Here is a 21,213-nt window from a genome sequence, read left to right as displayed (position 1 = left end):
AAAAAAACCTCATCCAAGAGTTTTTGTGAGAAAAGATGAGAGATCCTTTTGTGGGTTAGTAACTGGTGATAGACAATAAAAGCAAGGAATGTGTGGTCACTTTTTGTAATGGAAATTCCCCAGAGATCTGTATTAACTTGGTGCTTTTTAATGTTTATATATGAGCAGTCATGGCCAACTTCAAGGGTGATGCCAAATTAGACACCACACTATATATTATATGCTGCCAGTGTAAGCAAATGGAAAATGATTAATGTTGGGGCAAAAGATCCCAAGTTAACATATATCCTGGTGGTGTTTGAACTAGGAAAGGGATCTGGGTATTACGATAAATAAAAACTCTGACTTCGTGTGTAACTGCTAAGAAACAGCAAATTACATCTTGTGGATCATTAGCAAAGAAATCCAAAACGATAAAGTCATTACCACCATGTCTTTATTCAACTCTAGACTGCAACCACATGGTATGTATAGTTCTGGCCAACTCACCTGAAAAAGTATATTACATTGCTAGAAAAAAAGATGCAGAAAAAAAAAAGAAAATTTAAATTGTCAAGAGGTAGATTCACAGAGATTTCCCTATGACCAGAGATCATGATCCTTTCTTGAAGATATTTGTATTCCTGAAGACTTACTCCCCGAAGACAGAAAATAAGTTTTAAAAATATCTCCATCTAAGAATCACAGCACTGAAAGGAGCAGAAGACCAACTCACTCTGGTTAATGCTTCATCAGTAGCATAGCATGCCAAGTACATAATATGTATAAATCATGTAGGCTTTAAACCATCATATCTGCTGAATTCTCACAAGCTGACACAGTGGCCTTCTACATTAGATGGGACTTTTCAATGAAATACTCATGCCAGTGTAAATAAATCTCTGCAGTTATAAAAAAGCAACCATAAATAAAGTTCAAGGGCAAAATATACCAGAAAATAAATCAGACTTTGAGTTCATTTTTCAAAATATTGTTATGTAAGTAACAGAATTTAGCTGAATAAAGTACAGTGAAACAGAACACTTCCCTGCTAGTAATGTCAGGCAAATAATAACTTCACAAAACTAGATGGTTCTACACAGGTGGAGCTAATAAGTGTCACATCTTCAAGTTGCAAAGAAACGTTATTGTTTATCAAACTAACATGTTGTTCAATCACTCTTTATCACCGTTGCTTGTAGTAACCTGCTGTTTCATTTCATGTTCCTTTCTTATTTAACAAACTATTCCCCATATGTGACCTCATATAAGATGAACTCCAAAAACCAGACACTGACTAATCCAAGGATGAGATAATTGAATTCTGGCGAGCTCTCCATTTATGTATGTTCTGCACAGAGATTAGCAATGTTTCTGCCAGGAGTTCAAAAGCGAACACTCTGCTCTTGAAAGACTTCCCACCGGATCAAAAGAACTCAAAGTCAGCCAACTTTAGCTGCTTTTTACTTCCATTAATGGCTGGGGCTAAACAGATGGAGACAAATTTTCGTTTCTTTTTTAAAATGCATATTTAAGTAGATTTGCTATTCTTTGTTTTAATTGGTTGACCACCAAACTCAGTGTTTGGCAGAAGCTGGAAGAAGAAATAAAGGCACATGTTATGCATTTTATGACAGTTGTTTAAATGCTTTTAATATTTTTTCTTGTTTTTAAATTGTTTTGCTGTTTTTATATTTGTTTTGCTTGTTTGTAATCCCAGAGTCATATATATATGAGATGGGCAGCCATATAAAGTTGAATGCTAAACAAATACTAAATAAACAAACAAACAAATAAAAATCCTTAATGAAAACCCAGAACTGAGAATCCCTGGGTGGGTGTCTCAGGTGAGCATTCTGCATAAAGTGATATTTGAGGACAATTAAAGTTCTTCAGAGTTTGTTGTTGTTGTTTATTCGTTTAGTCGCTTCCGACTCTTCGTGACTTCATGGACCAGCCCACGCCAGAGCTTCCTGTCGGTCGTCAACACCCCCAGCTCCCCCAGGGATGAGTCCGTCACCTCTAGAATATCATCCATCCATCTTGCCCTTGGTCGGCCCCTCTTCCTTTTGCCTTCCACTCTCCCTAGCATCAGCATCTTCTCCAGGGTGTCCTGTCTTCTCATTATGTGGCCAAAGTATTTCAGTTTTGCCTTTAATATCATTCCCTCAAGTGAGCAGTCTGGCTTGATTTCCTGGAGGATGGACTGGTTTGATCTTCTGGCAGTCCAAGGCACTCTCAGAATTTTCCTCCAACACCACAGTTCAAAAGCATCGATCTTCCTTCGCTCAGCCTTCCTTATGGTCCAGCTCTCGCAGCCATATGTTACTACAGGGAACGCCATTGCTTTAACTATGCGGGCCTTTGTTGTCAGTGTGATGTCTCTGCTCTTAACTATTTTATCGAGATTTGTCATTGCTCTTCTCCCCAGGATTAAGCGTCTTCTGATTTCCTGACTGCAGTCAGCATCTGCAGTAATCTTTGCACCTAGGAATACAAAGTCTTTCACTGCTTCTACATTTTCTCCCTCTATTTGCCAGTTATCGATCAAGCTGGTTGCCATAATCTTGGTTTTTTTGAGGTTTAGCTGCAAGCCAGCTTTTGCACTTTCTTCTTTCACCTTCATCATAAGGCTCCTCAGTTCCTCTTCACTTTCAGCCATCAAAGTGGTATCATCTGCATATCTGAGATTGTTAATGTTTCTTCCAGAGATTTTAACCCCAGCCTTGGATTCCTCAAGACCAGCTTGTCACATGATGTGTTCTGCATACAAGTTGAATAGGTAGGGTGAGAGTATACAGCCCTGCCGTACTCCTTTCCCAATCTTAAACCAGTCCGTTGTTCCGTGGTCTGTTCTTACTGTTGCTACTTGGTTGTTATACAGATTCTTCAGGAGGCAGACAAGATGACTTGGTATCCCCATACCACTAAGAACTTGCCACAATTTGTTATGGTCCACACAGTCAAAGGCTTTAGAATAGTCAATAAAACAGAAATAGATGTTTTTCTGAAACTCCCTGGCTTTTTCCATTATCCAGCGGATATTGGCAATTTGGTCTCTAGTTCCTCTGCCTTTTCTAAACCCAGCTTGTACATCTGGCAATTCTCGCTCCATGAATTGCTGAAGTCTACCTTGCAGGATCTTGAGCATTACCTTACTGGCATGTGAAATGAGTGCCACTGTTCGATAGTTTGAACATTCTCTAGTGTTTCCCTTTTTTGGTATGGGGATATAAGTTGATTTTTTCCAATCTGATGGCCATTCTTGTGTTTTCCAAATTTGCTGGCATATAGCATGCATTACCTTGACAGCATCATCTTGCAAGATTTTGAACAGTTCAGCTGGGATGCCGTCGTCTCCTGCTGCCTTGTTATTAGCAATGCTTCTTAAGGCCCATTCAACCTCACTCTTCAGGATGTCTGGCTCTAGCTCACTGACCACACCGTCAAAGTTATCCCCGATATTGTTATCCTTCCTATACAGGTCTTCCGTATATTCTTGCCACCTTTTCTTGATCTCTTCTTCTTCTGTTAGGTCCTTGCCATCTTTGTTTTTGATCATACCCATTTTTGCCTGGAATTTACCTCCAATGTTTCTAATTTTCTGGAAGAGGTCTCTCGTCCTTCCTATTCTATTGTCTTCTTCCACTTCCGCGCATTGCTTGTTTAAAAATAATTCCTTATCTCTTCTGGCTAACCTCTGGAATTTTGCATTTAATTGGGCATATCTCCCCCTATCACTGTTGCCTTTTGCTTTCCTTCTTTCTTGGGCTACTTCTAGTGTCTCAGCAGACAGCCATTTGGCCTTCTTGGTTTTCTCTTTCTTTGGGATGTATTTTGTTGCCGCCTCCTGAACAATGCTGCCAACTTCTGTCCAGAGTTCTTCCGGGACCCTATCTACTAAGTCCAGTCCCTTAAATCTATTCTTCACCTCCACTGCATATTCCTGAGGAATATTAGTGAGCTCATATCTAGCTGATCTGTGGGTCTTCCCTAATCTCTTTAGTCTGATCCTAAATTGTGCAAGAAGAAGTTCATGATCTGAACTACAGTCAGCTCCAGGCCTAGTTTTTACCAACTGTACAGATGTCCACCACCTTTGGCTGCAAAGGATGTAATCAATCTGATTTCGGTGTTGTCCATCTGGTGAAGTCCATGTATAAAGCCGTCTCTTAGGTTGTTGGAAGAGAGTGTTTGTTATGCAGAGTGAATTGTCTTGGCAAAATTCTATCAGCCTGTGTCCTGCTTCGTTTTGTTCTCCCAGGCCATACTTACCTGTAATTTGAGGTGTCATTTCACTGCCCACCTTAGCATTCCAGTCTCCTGTGATGAAAATAACATCTCTTTTAGGCGTGTTGTCCAGTAGGTGCTGCAGATCCTCATAGAACTGCTCTACTTCAGCTTCTTCAGCATTTGTGGTTGGGGCGTATATTTGGATCACTGTGATGTTAGATGGCTTGCCCTGAATTCGAATTGAGATCATTCTGTCGTTTTTTGGGTTGTATCCAAGAACTGCTTTAGCCACTTGACTATTAATTATGAAGGCTACTCCATTTCTTCTGTGGTCCTCTTGTCCACAGTAGTAGATCTGGTGGTCATTTGATGTGAAGTGGCCCATTCCAGTCCATTTCAGTTCACTGACGCCCAGAATGTCTATCTTTAATCTTGACATCTCACCAATAACTACATCCAATTTGCCCTGGCTCATAGATCTTACATTCCAGGTTCCAATGGTGTGTTGAACCTTAGAACATCGGATTCGCCGTTCACCACCAGCACCGTCGGCCGCTAGCCATCCTTTCGGCTTTGAGCTAGCTGCGTCATCACGTCTGGGGCTAGTTGAGCTCATCCTCTGTTCCTCCCCAGTAGCATTTTGACCATCTTCCGACCTGGGGGTCTCATCTTCCGATGGTATACCGACATATCTCTGGTTGTACTGATCCATTTAGTTTTCACGGCAAGAATACTGGGGTGGGTTGCCATTACCTTCCCCAGGGATCGCATTTAGTCTGACCTCTCTGTCATGACCTTCCCGTCTTGGGTGGCCCTTCACGGTTTAGCTAATGGCATCATTGAGGTGCTCAAGCTCCAGCACCACGACAAGGTAACGATCCTTTGCGGAGTCTTCAGAGTTACAGTAGACAAATCTTCCAGTTTCACTCCTACCTCCATTCATATATTGAATCTCTTTTTTTTTCTCTGCCATTTATGAAGTGATTCCTAAATTTTGGTAAGTTCTATATCCAGGTGAACTGATGAATTCACACCCAACTTTACTTGAAATAGTATAGAACTTCAATCTTTTCACAAGACAATGGCAGGGTTACACTTAAGGTATGGGTCAAACCAGAGACCAGGTGGCTGAATGCTGCTTCTTTGCTATTTACAAGAGGTAGGCTTATTGTACAAACTGTACACTTCTAGTATCTTAGCCCTACTGTATACAAGGCAATAGTAGCACTGCTCTTTCTCAAGCCCTCTCCTTTAAGAACTGGGAATTCTGTCCCTTTCCCCAGGGCTTAATGTCCTTTTAGCTTATGCTTGGCCCTATAATTTCCTCCATCACCCATCACCCATCCTTCAGTAGGTCCTGCTGTAGGCTGAAGTAGCCAGGTGATTGCCCCCTCCCTTTTTATTTTTCAAATTTTGCCACCACCCATCTCCCTACCCCCACCACAAGAGGGACTCCCTTTTCCTGAGTTGCTTCTCAATCCTTATCAGTTTGTAGGAGGGAGGGAAATCAATTCCTTGCAGCTGGCTGGCTGTAGCTGCTCTGTGTCTTTGGAAGGCCTGTGAGGCTCCATATTCAGTTCAGAGTCTCATTGAGCACTCCACCAAACCGTTGATGATTAGTTTCACCTCTTCAATCCCCAAATGTCTTTTCTTTTAGCTTTCCAGCTCAACTTCCTTCTTCTCCTCCGCCAACACCTGTACTCAGTGCCTTCAGCATTTCCGCAATCCATGTGTGGTCCTTTATTCTCTTAAAGTCCCAGGGAGAGACAAAACCATAAGAAAGGAAAACTCTTATCAGCAGCCTCCAGTGTTTCCTTCCACACTGAACAAAATTTCACTAGTTCAGGGTGTAGACAGTTCAGAGTGAATACATTTGGCTTGACTTATGTCTCTAATTGCAAGAAAAGGTCTCTAAGAGGCAGGAAAAATCTACCACTTAGTCTGGGAAGAGATGGGAAGAGTGCAACTTGGCTAAACATACACTGAAGGATGTTTATCATACGACCTTCTTGTGAATTAATGTTTTATTTTGGAAAGGAAGAAATCATAGCAGTCAATTGTAGCAGAACATTTCCACCAACACCTCCCTTTCTTTACGTGTCACAACTTTTTCAGGCTCTTGATGTGAATATATTTGAGAAAGTCAGATTTTTTAAAAGATGATGATGACAATGACAACAATGAGGATGATGACATAGAAACCAGACCACTGAATGCTAACCCAGTTTTTTCAACTTAAGAAATTGGTGGAATTGTTCTGCACCTAAAGAATTCTGTACAATTGTAAAGTGTGCATATAAAGCCCCAGATGAATGACTTGCTTACCACATCCCTATCCAGAGAAGGATGTTGCTGAAGGAACGTATCTGTGGGAATACATGGGGGTCTTTCTGTGTGTCTTCACACCTGTGAAGACATTGCCCTCCCCGTCTCTCTTTTTCTCCATATTCCTGTCATGCAAATCAAGCTGTGTAGTTTCTTCTGCAGGGATTTCCACACAGGTGGGAAAAAATGTGTTGATTCCGGAGTAACTGCCATGAGCACTGATGGCGAGCAGGAGGGGGCCTCTATTCAGGGGGGGAAACCATGCGTAGTACTGAGGAATTAAGCGGCCGTTCAAAGAGACACAGATCAGACCCGCCTTGACTTTTGGGGTTTATCTGTCTGGGTTTTTCCCATGCTTCTTCAGTTTGTTAGGATTGATGTCCTAACAGTCAGGAGTCATGCTGAGACGAGGAATAGGTCTCTAGTGTTTATTACTGCTACATAAGACAGAAAATCCTAACAAACTGAAGAAGCATGGGAAAAACCCAGACAGATAAACCCCAAAAGTCAAGGCGGGTCTATTCTGTGTCTCTTTGAATGGCTGCTCAACTCCTCACTACTACGCATGCGTTTTCCCCCCTGGATAGAGGCCCCCTCCTGCTCGCCATCAGTGCTCATGACAGTAACCCAGGTGAAGGGGGCCTTTACGTTCTCCAAATGCAGCAAGAGAGGGAAGAAGAAAGAACAAAGCAGCTACACTTGCAAGTATTAGAACCGGAAAATTAAACTGATATGGCATTTTAGCATTTGATGCAGAATGCTGATATATATTTTCCAGATTAAGGAAAACTAGAAACATACATTCCAAAACGAATGTAACTAATATAACTGTAAAATGCATTTGTTTTGCTGATGCCTCACAAATTGTTGAGCAAAACTGTGAGCACATGTCCAAATCAAGCAAGCACTGTTTTGTGGAGCTCCTAAAATCAATCAGGACTGCAACTCTACTATAGGATGGCTCTGTCACATATTTCGTTTTGTCTCTCACATCCCCTAATTTAACACTGAAAAATGTTCACTGTTAACCTTGATTTCAGAATTAATACGTGTGTCTTCTGTTCACAGTGCAATGATTCAGAGTTTCACCACATCAAGAAAATGTGATGCAATTTGCAGCTTTACATCACAGAGCAGCATAAATGCTGCAAGGACCATGAGATGCAGTTCAACAGTAAAACATTAAGGAGACTGCTTATGTACACAACTTCTGCATGGTACAAAGTTAAACACAGCATCTTTGTGAAATTTGAATGCATATTTACTATTTATGTGCAGATGTTCAGAGATTCAAAAAGTAAACAGTGAGTATGACAGAGGCTAAAGTCTGAATGTACTTCTAATCCAGTGTTTCTCAACCTTGACAACTTTAAGATGTGTGTATTCCAGCTCCCAGAATTCCCCAGTGAGAATGCTGGCTGGGGAATTCTGGGAATTGAAGTCCACATATCTTAAAGTTGCCATGGTTGAGAAACCCTGATCTAGTCCATACTCTGTAACACCTCTTTGGCAAAAATAACAGCTTCCAAACATTTTCTGTAGCCAGCTAAGAATCTTCCTAGTCTTGTTTTTTGGATTTTTTTCCCATTGTTCCTTGCAGAAGAAATATTTTGGCCAAGAAACATTCTTGGGGTTCCTTGCATGCACAACCTCTCCACAGATTTTCAATAATATTCAACTCAATACTCCAACCCTTTTTCCTTTTTCCTGTGAAGTACTCCATGGCTCATTTGAAAGTTGTTTCCAACTGTTGTCTTGTTGACATACCCAAACTCTTTTCTGCTTCAGTTTCTTCACTGATTATGTGTAATTACCTTCAAAGATATGCTAATAGTCTTCCTACTACCCACATAATATTTTTGGTGCCATTGACTACAACACAACCCCAAAAGGTAATAGAGCTAGCCCTCTCTTTGATTCTTAGCAAGACATTATTTTCTTCAAATGCTTCTTTTTTCTCCAAGTGTGACTTGCAGATTTGTAGCTGAACAGTTCAGTTTTTGTTTCCTCAGTCTAAAGCACTGGGTTCCAAAACATTCCAGGCTGAACAAGATTTTATTTTGAATCTGTAAACAACTGGACATAAATTGTAAGTATGCATTCAGAAAGTTGTTGCACTTAACTTTATACCACATATGGGTTGTGTTAGCTTCATTTAGAGATTCATTGAAACATGCAAGTTGATCAGAGGAATCTAAATTTTTCCATACAACTATATGTAAAATTTTGACCATGACAAAAGCACTTGCCCATTTTAATGTTAACATTATTGCAGTTTCTGATGCAATAGTAGGTCTATTAACAAATGAGTCACAATGACACTGATGAAGCTGTGTCATCTAATAAAGTTGGGATGGTATTTTTCTTAAATGATATTGAAGGGGGAAAATGGGAGGTTCTCCATTCAAAATTATTCAGGTAAACCATTTTGCAGTATGTCAGCATAACAGTAGTAGTAGCAGTAATGGATTTATTTTAATCTAAACATTTAAACGGGTTAGTAGCCAAAGGAAGTGCAAGCAGGCACAGTGGTACCAAAGCTATCACATTAGGGTCCCAAGGAATATAGTTTTCAGAACATGATTTCCAAAGAAGTTTCTGAACAATCCACTGAGGTGTCCCATGTGACGATAATGATAGTGTCAAGACTATGTTCTCAATATTTTTTGAACCTCTGGCTTAACCCCCCCCCCCAAAGTACTATGATAATAGCAATATATATATTCAGATTAAGAGCCTCAGAGAACTAATGACACAGTATGTCTTTTGTGCTGTGTAGTTATGCTAATTTAATGGTGGTCTGCAATGTCATCTTCTGGGGAAAATATTGTTATTACAACCATGTTATTCAGAATATGGTAGACTGCTGAGTAGTCCAAGAGGCTGATGCTGATGCTTTGTCTGCTACCAGATTATATTGAGGCTCATGGCAATGAGATTGGAGAATAAAAAGCTTTAGGAACATAGGCTCCTGCTGATAGAATCATTGTTAGAATAGCTGTGTTTTTTATCTTTCAACTCAGAAAGTCCACTAAGAGAGGTGCAAAATACCCATTTCTAATATCTCTATAAGTTTAGTTTAGTTTAATTTATTGTTTATTATCAGTGAAATGACCATATCAACTCATAACACAACATCAGCACAGTAAAATAGATTAAAATTGATACAACATATTGGGATATACAAAAAAACTTTCAGTAAAATATTCAAATAAGTTCAGCCTGATCTAGGTAGCTCTCAGTTGAATGGCTTTAGCTATAAAGCTGGCACTCTTTCTGACTGCCCATATATTTTAATCTTGAAGGAAGCAAGCTAGCCTGTTGATGGAGTCCCAATGGAGTATCCGGTCAATTCGTGGCTCTAAATGCTGCACCTTGGCTGTAATGTGTCACTGGCAACCAAAGAGAATATGTACGATGTCTCCTATATGTGCAGCACCATATTTACTCTCTGGATACAGTACTTGATGGAATTGGTGGTGGTTTTAATATCTCTATAAAAGAGGCAATATAACAAAACATGATTAAGGATTCCACTGCATTTGTTCCATACGGGCATACCTGAATGTTGTAAAGGATTCTTTTAAATCACAATGAGCCAGAGTAAATAATCTTCTGAATTTAGATATTGTTAGGTATCCCAGAGAGGTTGCTGGTATCTTCTTAGGAGCAGAGCTGATTTTTTAAAAAGGTTTTTGGGTAAAGGGGCAGAATTAGTTTGACATTCTGTGTTCAGTTTTTATGGTTTTAGTTTTTATATACTGCCTTAGTTTTATATACTGAATCTGGAGTCTTACTGAGCCAAAGCACATCCATGGCCATGGTGGAGCTTCCCTGGGGTTGTGGGACTTGTGCAAGATAGCAAAGCATCCCACTCCTTCAGTGTCAAATGATGCAAAACCTGTAACGCCCATTGGGGATACTGTACTCTACTGCTGCAAAGAAGATATTTTTTTAGAGCAGGGAGAGAATAAAATGCCCTTTCTCCCTAAATAAAATGTTTGGCAGACTTCCAAGACATCCCTTGAGCCCCATCTTAATTCAGGCATGGTATTGTATCACCAAGAGTAAAGCAAGTTGCCTGAATCAGTCAAGTGGCAGATGTGAACACATTCTTTGCACGCATTTCTTGATTTACAGTGCTATGTGCTTTACAACATCTATCTCTGAAAAAAAGTACTACCAGTTAATTAAAGCACTTCCTTCATTGTGTCCTTGTACAAGAGGATTGTGCGGTGTGGTGCCAGTATGTTTACTAACAGTTTCAACCTGGCATAAAACAGAAATCCTGTTCCTCTAGCCTTGAATTTCCCTCCCTGCTTTTCCATTGTTATTCCAATGCATCTCAGCATTACATTATAGGATCTTTTCTCTAGCTCTGAAGAGCCTCTCAGTGGAACCCAGCTAAGACTGACTTTTTCCTAATTGCAAGCATGCTTGTTGTTTAAAATTCTTCCTGTTTAAGCTCCTCAAGTCTTATGTTAAGTGCCTAGATCTCAATAAGCACCATGACTCATTGCACATCCAGCACTCCTAATCACTCTTAATAGCTCAATCCTCCACTGATAAATCTCATCCCCTCTACCTTTGTATTGAGGATTTCCTTTCCTTCGCATTGCTTTGAGGTTTACCTACCCACAAGAAATATGTAAAAACCTGTGTTAGCATGAGGAAGGAGGAGGGGTGTAACAAAGGAAAGAGAGAGATTCCTGTGCTGTGTTTCTCCCAGTCCTGAAACTTAAGATCAGTGGTCTTTGCCTTTTGCCCTGTCTGCAAATTTCCTTAACAAAAGAATACCAACAGTAGCCACTGAAGCACTTAAGAACTACTGTTCATTGCTTATTTAATACCCCAACTTGTTAAATGTACCATTTGCCAGTTCCTTTCATCCAGTGAGGCTGTACCTGTCTTTGGACACAAGGTCACTGGTAATTATTCACACTCAGTGCTTATTCTGTATTGTGATATGGGGCTCAAATTCATAATTTGTTCCCCTCCAGTTGTGTGAAAGCAACCAGCTATCTCTCATCCTACAGAGTCCCTTCATCTCCACTTCTAGCTTTGGCTCTCCCCTTCTGCCTTTATTCTTTTAAGAATACGAAACATGGCTGGGGAGAATACCAGAGGATTGTTAGCAACAGGACTCTAAAGAATGTGTCTGAGTGCCCAAACTCTAAATACCACTTCCTGGTAATTAGATACCACTGATATCTAATTACCTCATAGAGTTAATAACTACCCAATATTGTTACTTTCTTTCATGTAGAAACTAATGATTTATGCTTGTATCATAACATTGTGAGATCTTACTCAGGTATGTGCTATCCTTGGTTATAATCACACTATTACAATAGAGTTCACAGAAGTCCCAACAAAAGATTTCCATAGCACAGAACTGATAGAATCAATATGTAGTGCCCTGCTAGTGGCAGGCAATTGGTGCATGGAAATATAAATGTGTGGGGTTTGTTTTTAAGTGTTTGTTCACCTTTGTTTTCTATCTAACACAATGGAATATTGGAAATAATTTATATAAGGGGGGTTGAGCTTCTGTCTCTCTATCACAAGGATAACTGGAAACTGAACAGAACAGGAACAAATCTGGTACTGAGACGGGTAAGGAAAAAAATAGGCTGGATCCAGCTGCAGCTGCTGAACGCCCCCCCCCCCCCCCGCCCCCCAACACACACACAAAATCTTGCAGTGTATCTTTATAGGAAAGATAGTCTGGCAGCAGATCAGAAAGACACTGACTGCTCCCTTCTAAGTCCCTCCCCCTGTTCTCCAGTCACATGACCCTGAGTGGACCTATTAGCAAGAGGTTGGAAAGAACTCCAGAAGCTGGAATCTGCAGGCTTTTCCTACCTTGTTTCTGACAGAAGATAGACAGACAGATACACAGAGAGAGAGAGACAAAGGAAGAAAAGAATTCCTCCCAAACATATGTATTGTATATCATTCTTCCATTAATAAAATGTAGTCAAAAATATTCTTGTTATGTTTGTGCAGGTAAATTAGAAATGTAATATAAAGAACTTCCATTACTGGCCACTCCAATTTCTTATTCCATTCCTCCCTACACTCTTTTTTTAAATAAAACTTTATTATTTTCAAAATATAGTTAAGATACAAACAAAAGAGAATATAGAACAGATAGAAAATAGAACTAAAGAAAAAAGAACAAACTATAAAAGTGTCAGTAGCAAGAAAATAGAAAAGGAAAATGACTTCCGACTTTCTCCGATACAGATATAGATAAGTTTACAAATCTAATCTCCTACAATTAATTAACCTATCTTAACATCATTTCTATTAGAGCAAACCATTTAATCTCTAAAACCCAAAATCAAAACATCATTTTTTTCTATTACAAGCAACTAGTCCAAAAGTGGTTGCCAAGTTGATATAAATGCAGAAGCAGAATGATCTCTTATTAAAGCTGTTAATTTAGCCATTTGAGCCAAGTCCATTAGTTTAACAATCCAGTCTTCAACCATAGGTGTTTGTGGATCTTCCCATCGTTGTGCATATAACAATCTTGCAGCCGTGATCAAGCAACACTCCATGTTGTTTCTCTAATTCCTTTTCCATCAATCCCAAAAGAAAAAGTTCTGGTTTTCTTTGTATATTTACTTTAAGAATCTTTTGAATAGTAATACATAATTGATCCCAGAAATTTTTAGACTTCTCACAAGGCCACCAAAGATGGTAAAAGTTTCCTTCACCCTGTAAACATTTCCAACAGAAGTTAGTTGCACCATTATACATTTTTGACAACTTATCAGGAGTTAAATACCAATGATACATCATCTTATAGAAGCTTTCTTTCAAATTATAGTTCAGTGTAAATTTCAAACCTTTCATCCACATATTCTCCCATTGATCCAACATGATATTATATCTACAATTCTTAGCCCATTTAGTCATGAAGTCCTTAACTTGTTCATCTTCCATATTCATCTGTAGCAAAATGTTATACATCTTAGTAATAACATGATCATTTATACAAAGGTCCATTTCAAACTGAGTTATTTCATTAACAAATTTATAGATCTTTTTGTCCAATTTGAAACGTTCTACCAGTTGCATATAGGTGAACCAATAACATGTAAATCCATCCAACTCTAACATTTCCCTTGTTTTAATTTTTGGTTCACCCTCCTCAAACTTTAACAAATCTTTATATTTTAACCAACTTATAGCTCTCACATTTTCTCTTCTAACAAATGCTTCCTGAGGTGACAACCATAAAGGTACATTTGGAGATAACCTTACCTTATATTTGTTCCAGATTCCTAGTATGGCATTCCTGATAAAGTAATTTTTAAAATCCTTGTTAACTTTAACTTTGTTGTACCATAAATAAGCATGCCACCCGAATCTTAATTCATGTCCTTCAAGCTGTAGTAATTTCTTGTTCTCCAAGGTAATCCATTCCTTCATCCAAAGCAAACAACAGGCATCAAAGTACAATTTCAGATTAGGCAGACTCAAACCTCCTTGTTCTTTGGCATCTTGTAACAATTTATATTTAATTCTTGGTTTCTTGCCTTGCCAAATAAATTTGGAAATATCTCTCTGCCATTCTTTAAATGGTAAAACTGTTCACAAAATTGGTAAAGTCAACAGATTTACATTTCTCCCTATACTCTTGAACATCTAATTGAATATATTCATAGATATTATAGGCGTATTGTCTTGTAAAGAAAGTGTGCAAGCAGAAGGGGCTTTGAAACTTTTAGGACTTCTGGTCAATATTTAACTCTTGAATGGTATTTGAATTAAATATATTGCCCCTTTTCACTTTTTGACAAAGGCTGCTCACATTGCAACTTCTTAACTATCATCCATTCCTATTAATTGATCTGATATATGCTTCATATTTCCCCCTGGTTCCCCCAACAGAAAGATTGACTTTCTATTTTCAAGTTTTCTTCTCCAACCATATTTAGGATATTTGTGTTCCCTAGGTGCTTGACCCGCCACCATCTGCACATTTTCTTCCTTCTCTCTTGCTTTAACCATAGTACAGCATTCCATGTTTGCCAGAAACATGGACTTGGAAGGAGACTTTTAGACCACTGATTAATTTGTGGTCTAAAATGTGAAGAAGGGATCCACATTAGAGCAGCCCTTCAGACAGCTGTGTGAATTCCACCTGGTCACACCTAGTAAAGTAAAGTAACCTTTCTAGGTAAGTGTGCCCACTGGTGAACTGATCTTACTGTTAGAACTATTTTTCTAAAGCAAAATCAGATTGTGTCTTCCTGTAACTTAACCCATTATTCCATGTCCTGCACTCTGAAACTACAAAGAACAGATTGCCTCCTAAAAATCATTGGTTCATTCACGTCTAGTCCTCATCTAAAATTCAAAATAGGATAATTAACACTAATTAAAATTATGCAGATGTAACAATACATCATGCTAAGCACACACAGTGTATTTTGTCAGGCATTTTGTCATTCGGTGCCTCCAGAGGTATAACCCTGATGCTCATACAATCTGCATGGGCATCAAAGCAGGGCATGCAACCAGAGAGAATGTTACGTAGAAATATCCACAAAATCTAGAAGAGGACCCAGAGGGGAAAAAAGTTTCTCTATTTTCACTTTGTTTCTGCTGGTCTGCAGCCAATGGAGATCTGGACTTGTTGAGACATGCCAGATTCAGTGGGGCTTTAGAAATTTTCTGTCTGCCAATCTTCTAAACAGAGCTAGGAAATTCTTATTGGTGCTGGGTTTTTCCTTTAAAATGAACTATCCTGTCACCTTTAATAAAACCTACTTGTTAAAACTGAAATAGGGGACATGTGTTCAATTACAGAAGAGATCACATACAATCTTTCTTCTCACCTACCAGTCCCACCTAGACTTTAAGGCTTTATATCTCACATCTACCTACCTACCTACCTACCTACCAACCAACCAACCATCATCATCTTCTATCTATCTACTGTACATCCTATCTATCCAACCTTATTGACGTTTTGATGAAGCATGTCATCCTGATATTGCCATATGCTTTTAAAAAAAAAAATGTGACAATTTTGTCATTGACATTTAAACAAAATCATCTCTTAGCAATAACCTGGTAACTAATATTTTGTTTTCACACACAAAATATAAGAGTCAGTGTAGCAAGCCACACTAATAATTTATGAGATTATTTTTCAGAGCTTTCAAGTCTCTGCAAAACAGTATTAGGTTTACACTTGAAAGAAAAATGCAAATAGTGGGTTAGGCTTCTCTGAGAAAGAAATATAGTTACTTAAAAATAATTTGAAAAATATACGGTTTTTTATTGATCATGCTCCTTCATCTTTTGTCAATATAGCTTCTTTCACTCCATTTATTCCCACTGAGCTAAACCTTCAGAATAAACCTAGACAAATTCATTTCACTGTGATTAAAAAATAGATCACTAGCTATATATCCTTTTGGAGGACTCTGCAGGAAAGAAAAAAAAAAACAAAACTTTTCCCAAGAGTTCTAAATTAATTAATTGTACTATTTAAAATATATTTAAATACTAGTTCAGAATCCAGGCAGCAATTACTAAGCAACACCACCAGACCTCAGTGGGATAAGAAACTACAATCCCCAGAGCTAATTAAACTAATAATTTCTGGGGAGTTTAACCCAAACAGCCAGTATGAAGAAGAAAAGCCTGCCCCTCCCTCTCATTTAGTACATGGAGATGACTCTAGGAGACTTTCAGGCTGAATAACATAAAAATGCTTTGAATAAATTAGCAAATGGAAATAAACAAATGGCTTTACTATGGGCTTCAATAACTTCTTGCTGGCCTACTTTCCTCCTAGAGTAAGCAGTAGACACAAAAAACATTTCCTCCCAGATGCCTTTATATTAATTTATCCAGTCATTCTGTTTAGATTCAGCCATTCCATTCACAGAATATATAAAAACTTACACTGTATTATGGCAAAGACCAGCACAGAACAGTTCAATATAAAAAAAGTTTTAAAATCATATGATGAAGAGGGGGAAACATACAGAACCAGTCAGGGTATGGTCAAAACTGCCACAGTAGAAAAAAATTGTCTATCTGTTCAGTCGTGTCTGACTCTCAGTCATTTTGTGGATCGATGCTATCCAATGCCTTTCTATAACTAGCAACAAAATGATATCACATAAATATAATGTAAAGGATATTATACCTCATCTTACTGCCACAGCATACAGGGGTCACTAAAAAGAGTGCATTACTATCTCCAAATGGCTAGCCAAACAAGCATATAAGATAATGTCTAGAAACATATGACCCCCCTAGTCATTATTAATAAGTATTAGACTAGCCTGCATTGGAGATCCTTTTCTACTGACAGAGTTGTCTAAAAACTGGTATTGAATCAGAGCAGTATACAGACAATTTGTAGGACCCAGACACCAGAAAATAATTCAAGGCCAGTTGCTTAAGCCCTTCTGGTCTTCAGCAGTCTGTCACCTCCAGTAACAGTCAGAGATTCTCATAAGGTCTAGAGTCTTCTAGCTGTTTTTGTTTTTAGTGACACTAAGGTTATATTTGAATATATATTCACCTTGTAGTAAGTGTAATCAGATTTTATTATGAATATCTCTTCACTCTTCCTTACTTCCCCTAGGAGCTATTTATTTTCCACCTGGGAGAACCAGACACCAAAATAGCTGATTCAAGAGCAATTTCTACCACTGAATCTGTTTTGATTTGGGGACCGAGGATGTTGCAACCTCATGTTTCACACAATACTATTTCATTTATTGTTTGATTGCCTCTTTTCACTTCCAGCTCAGTATATCTTGATTCAAAAAATTAGATCCTACTCTACTTGAAGTTCAGCTAGGACTTAATCACTTTCAAATGTCTCCCCTAAATGTACTCATTTTTAAAATATTCAAAATGAATAGACACTGAGCATATTGTTGTATAGTGCAAAACCATTTTACTGCAGTGAAATTCCCCAGGAGCGAAATATTATCTGTGATTGGGGAATAATGTTCTCTTTCTACCCATTATTATGTCTGGTAGAAACAGGCACTATTCCATTTATTTCAAAAGCAATCTGACCTTGAGTATTGGGTTTTCCCAACAAAGAACATTGCCGATATTTATTAACATAATGCATATTGTTTTATAAAGGAAGAAAATCAGGATAATATTCTTATGATTTACTAGCATTTTTTTAAGTTGGCAATTTTTAGAGAAAGCACACATGCAAATGAATAGCTACTCTGACTAAAATAACCTATTGTCATTCTTAAAAACTGTAGTAAAGTATTTTTGGTCATTCATGGCCAAACAATAAGTTTCAATGTGCACTTTTAAGAGAAACAGATCCTTGTTACCTGCTACATAATTCAAGAATATTTCATAATTGTATTAAAGTCATTATTTTAGACCAGATTAGTAACTGAACATGGCACAAGAGGACCCTTTTACAATACAAACTTACAATATAACATAGAAAGAAATCCACTCTGCATACATTTCAAACTGGATTTTTATCTTTGGCCAGTTTGGGAATGATGTTCTTGCTGCTTTCTTAGTTTAGAACCAATAATCACAACTACTTATACTCTACTTTAAATGGGACCCACTATTTTCACTAAAATCCAAGCTATCTGTGACAGACAGAAACCCACACTTGCCATTTCCAGAGCAGCTCCTTCTACGCTTCACCCTACTTGATAAACAAAAACTTTTGCAATATCTTTTTTTACTAAGTCTGTGGGCATATCCACATTAATAATTTAAGCTGGCCCTATCCTTTGCACATGCTGTCTTGCCTATCAGCCCGCTTAAGAAAATCCTGTCCAATCTGAGATACTTTGGCAACAGCTTGTGTATATACACATATGTGTGTGTATATAGAGACACGCACAAGCAGCTTTAAAATAAAAATCCAATTCTTCCCATCCAGTTCCACCCTAATAGGATCTATAACTCCTTTTTTCTCAGGAGAGCTGAAATAGCACAGTGGTTATTATCTTCACTTATTATCAACAAAGTTGCCAGTTTGAAACTTTGCATTTTTTTCCCCTTAAAGCACAATTTTTCTCTTCCTGAATGCCTACTTTTCCTCCTGAGGTGTTTTTGTTTTTTTTTAATTTCCAGGGGTAGACTATTTTACCATTTTTCTAGTCACCTTAGGAAGAAGGTTTCACCCTCAAATCCAGAGAGCGCACTAGGAGCTATATGGCAATGAACCTACTGGAGAATGTGGATAAGCCTTGTGTTAGGACATAGTAATTTTTTCCAGGAGTTAGCCAAGCAGTTCTTCTCTGTGAAAGGTATATGTGAGTGTGTGTATTAAATAAATAAACTCTCTAAGTTTGAACTTGAATAGGTATTTGAGTTGATTTTAGAACTAGCTGTTCCTCAGGTTTTTTAAATCTATTTCCAGTCTAGAAGTAGCTACTTCTCAATTTCCTGTTTGTGTCAACATTTTCTACATGATACACCTTTAGAAAAGCTTCTTCATTCCAACACTCACCATACACATGCAAATACAGATGTACTAAATATGTAAAACATGCTTTGCTTCAGCTTATATCAATTTAGAGAGCCAGTTTGGTCTAGTGGTTAGGGCACCAGGCTAGAAACCAGGAGACTGAGAGTTCTAGTCCCACCTTAGGCATGGAAGCCGTCTGGGTGACCTTGGGCCAGTCACTCTCTCTCAGCCCAACTCACCACACAGGGTTGTTGTGGGGGAAATAGGAGGAGGAAGGAATATTAGGTATGTTCACCACCTTGAGTTATTTATAAAAAATAATTAAGGTGGGATAAAAAATCTAAAAAGAAGAAGAAGAATCCAGGATAACAATGTAGCTGAAAAGATGTTCAAAAGGAGCAAAAAAAAAAGTCAAGAAAAAAGTCACTCTTGGGGAAGGCAGTTATGGGGTGAATGTATCATTATCAACAGATTTGTCATTTTAGGTTTCAGTAGGAAAGGCAATATTATTTGCAGAGATGCAAAATCCACAACAGAGCTTATGGCCTTCTCTTGTATAAAGTCATTTAAATTGTCCCTAGGTCTTATGAAAGCTTTTGTTGTAATTACCATTTTATGACTTAAAGAAACAAATAAACCAGCCTCGTTCAGAGTGCTGAGGGACTTAGGGATTTTAAGCTGAAGTCAGGTCATTGTTTTTCTAGGACAGTGAAGAGAAATGGTTGTGCGTTTAATAAAGCAGGTTAAGCTCAAGGTTCACTCAGGTACGGAAAGTGTGTATTTCTCAGTCAAATGAATATTTTATATTATGGCCCTTGAAATTCCACTTTAGGGTATTGTCAATATACCTCTCTTAGGCACAGTCCAGTACAACTCACTAAAATGAAGGGGAGCTAATCAAGAGCCCTTCTAATCTTCACCACCGTTGCTCTCATATTTTCATTGGGGCCTTCCACATTTCAGATGGAGAGAGTTTTACTATAGCAATCTTGCAGTTCCTTTAAAAAATGCCTACATCTAATTAAGCTATTTCAAATTAGAAGCATTATACAAGCTGGGAAACATAAAGGAGAGTGTTTACATTATTTAAACCAGAGTACAAGAAGGATAGAAATCATGCTGCTTGTAACCTAGCAACAGAAAGAAAGCAATTATCAGATACTAACTGCTCAGGAGATTGTCCTTTGTCAGTAGCAGCCTTTGGCAATAAATCCTCCCCATGTGACACTGCTCCAAGGTGCAGTAGGGGCCCAGCTGGTTTAATGGAATCTCGTGAACCCACTTCTTCAGTTCTGGGTAGTGCATAATGGGGTATTACTGGTGCCTTCCTTATCCCTTATGGTGCTTTCATTCCTCTCAGTATAAGCATAAGAACTTGGCTTACCTAACTGAGTAGGGAAAAAGGATTGGATGGAGCAACAGATAGTGACAGAGGCGCTCTGCTTGGGTCAGTTTAGAAAAAAATATGCAACCTGTTTCAGTTTTCCAGATCAGTGATCTATACCATTTTGCATTTCCAGTGATATATTTAGTAATGGCCTAGATCAGATTACCACACAAGCCTCCCTTCTTTATCTCATTCCTGTATGGAAGTCACATGCCTTCTTCCAAATGTACCTGAGGATGGAGGATTCATAGTAGTAATGGTGAATATAAGCAGCACCAGAGGAGCACAATTTGAAGCCATAGGATTGTACATGGTCCCCACAAAAGCATTCCCAAGCCCACCAGAGCTTTCCCTGTGTGACCAAAAAAGGAATTTTTTTTTAACATGGCAGAAGGGGGATATTATTAAATGCATGCTTGGAGAGCAATCGTATTGATTACATTTCATTTTGATTGAGTATAAAAGTGAAATGAAATGTAGTTATGGTCTTCACACCACCTCCTATTTTCAGGAGTGTGACTCTGGGACCTTGCTCAATGATGTATACTTTGGCCTGGAAAAAGTTGAACACTTGAGCATTAGAGCATCTTCAAAGCATTTCAAGAACCATGGATAATAGGAAACACAGGACTTCCAGGGATTTTAATCTATGATAATGGGACAAAGCCCATTATCATTATCTGCATATACAGTATGAGCCCTATTATATCACACAAAGGGTTTATCTGGTCTATCATTCTGTGTCACACAGTAGCCAATCACATGTATTTTGGAAGTTCACAAACATTGTAACACTGCTTTTGTCCTTTTGATGAAAGCAGGAAAAACCTGTTGACAA

Source organism: Candoia aspera, chromosome 1 (genome assembly GCF_035149785.1).
Source record: "Candoia aspera isolate rCanAsp1 chromosome 1, rCanAsp1.hap2, whole genome shotgun sequence".
In the NCBI taxonomy this organism is placed as follows: domain Eukaryota; kingdom Metazoa; phylum Chordata; class Lepidosauria; order Squamata; family Boidae; genus Candoia; species Candoia aspera.
The sequence above is the reverse complement of the archived record's forward strand: the minus strand, read 5'-3'. Positions refer to the sequence as shown.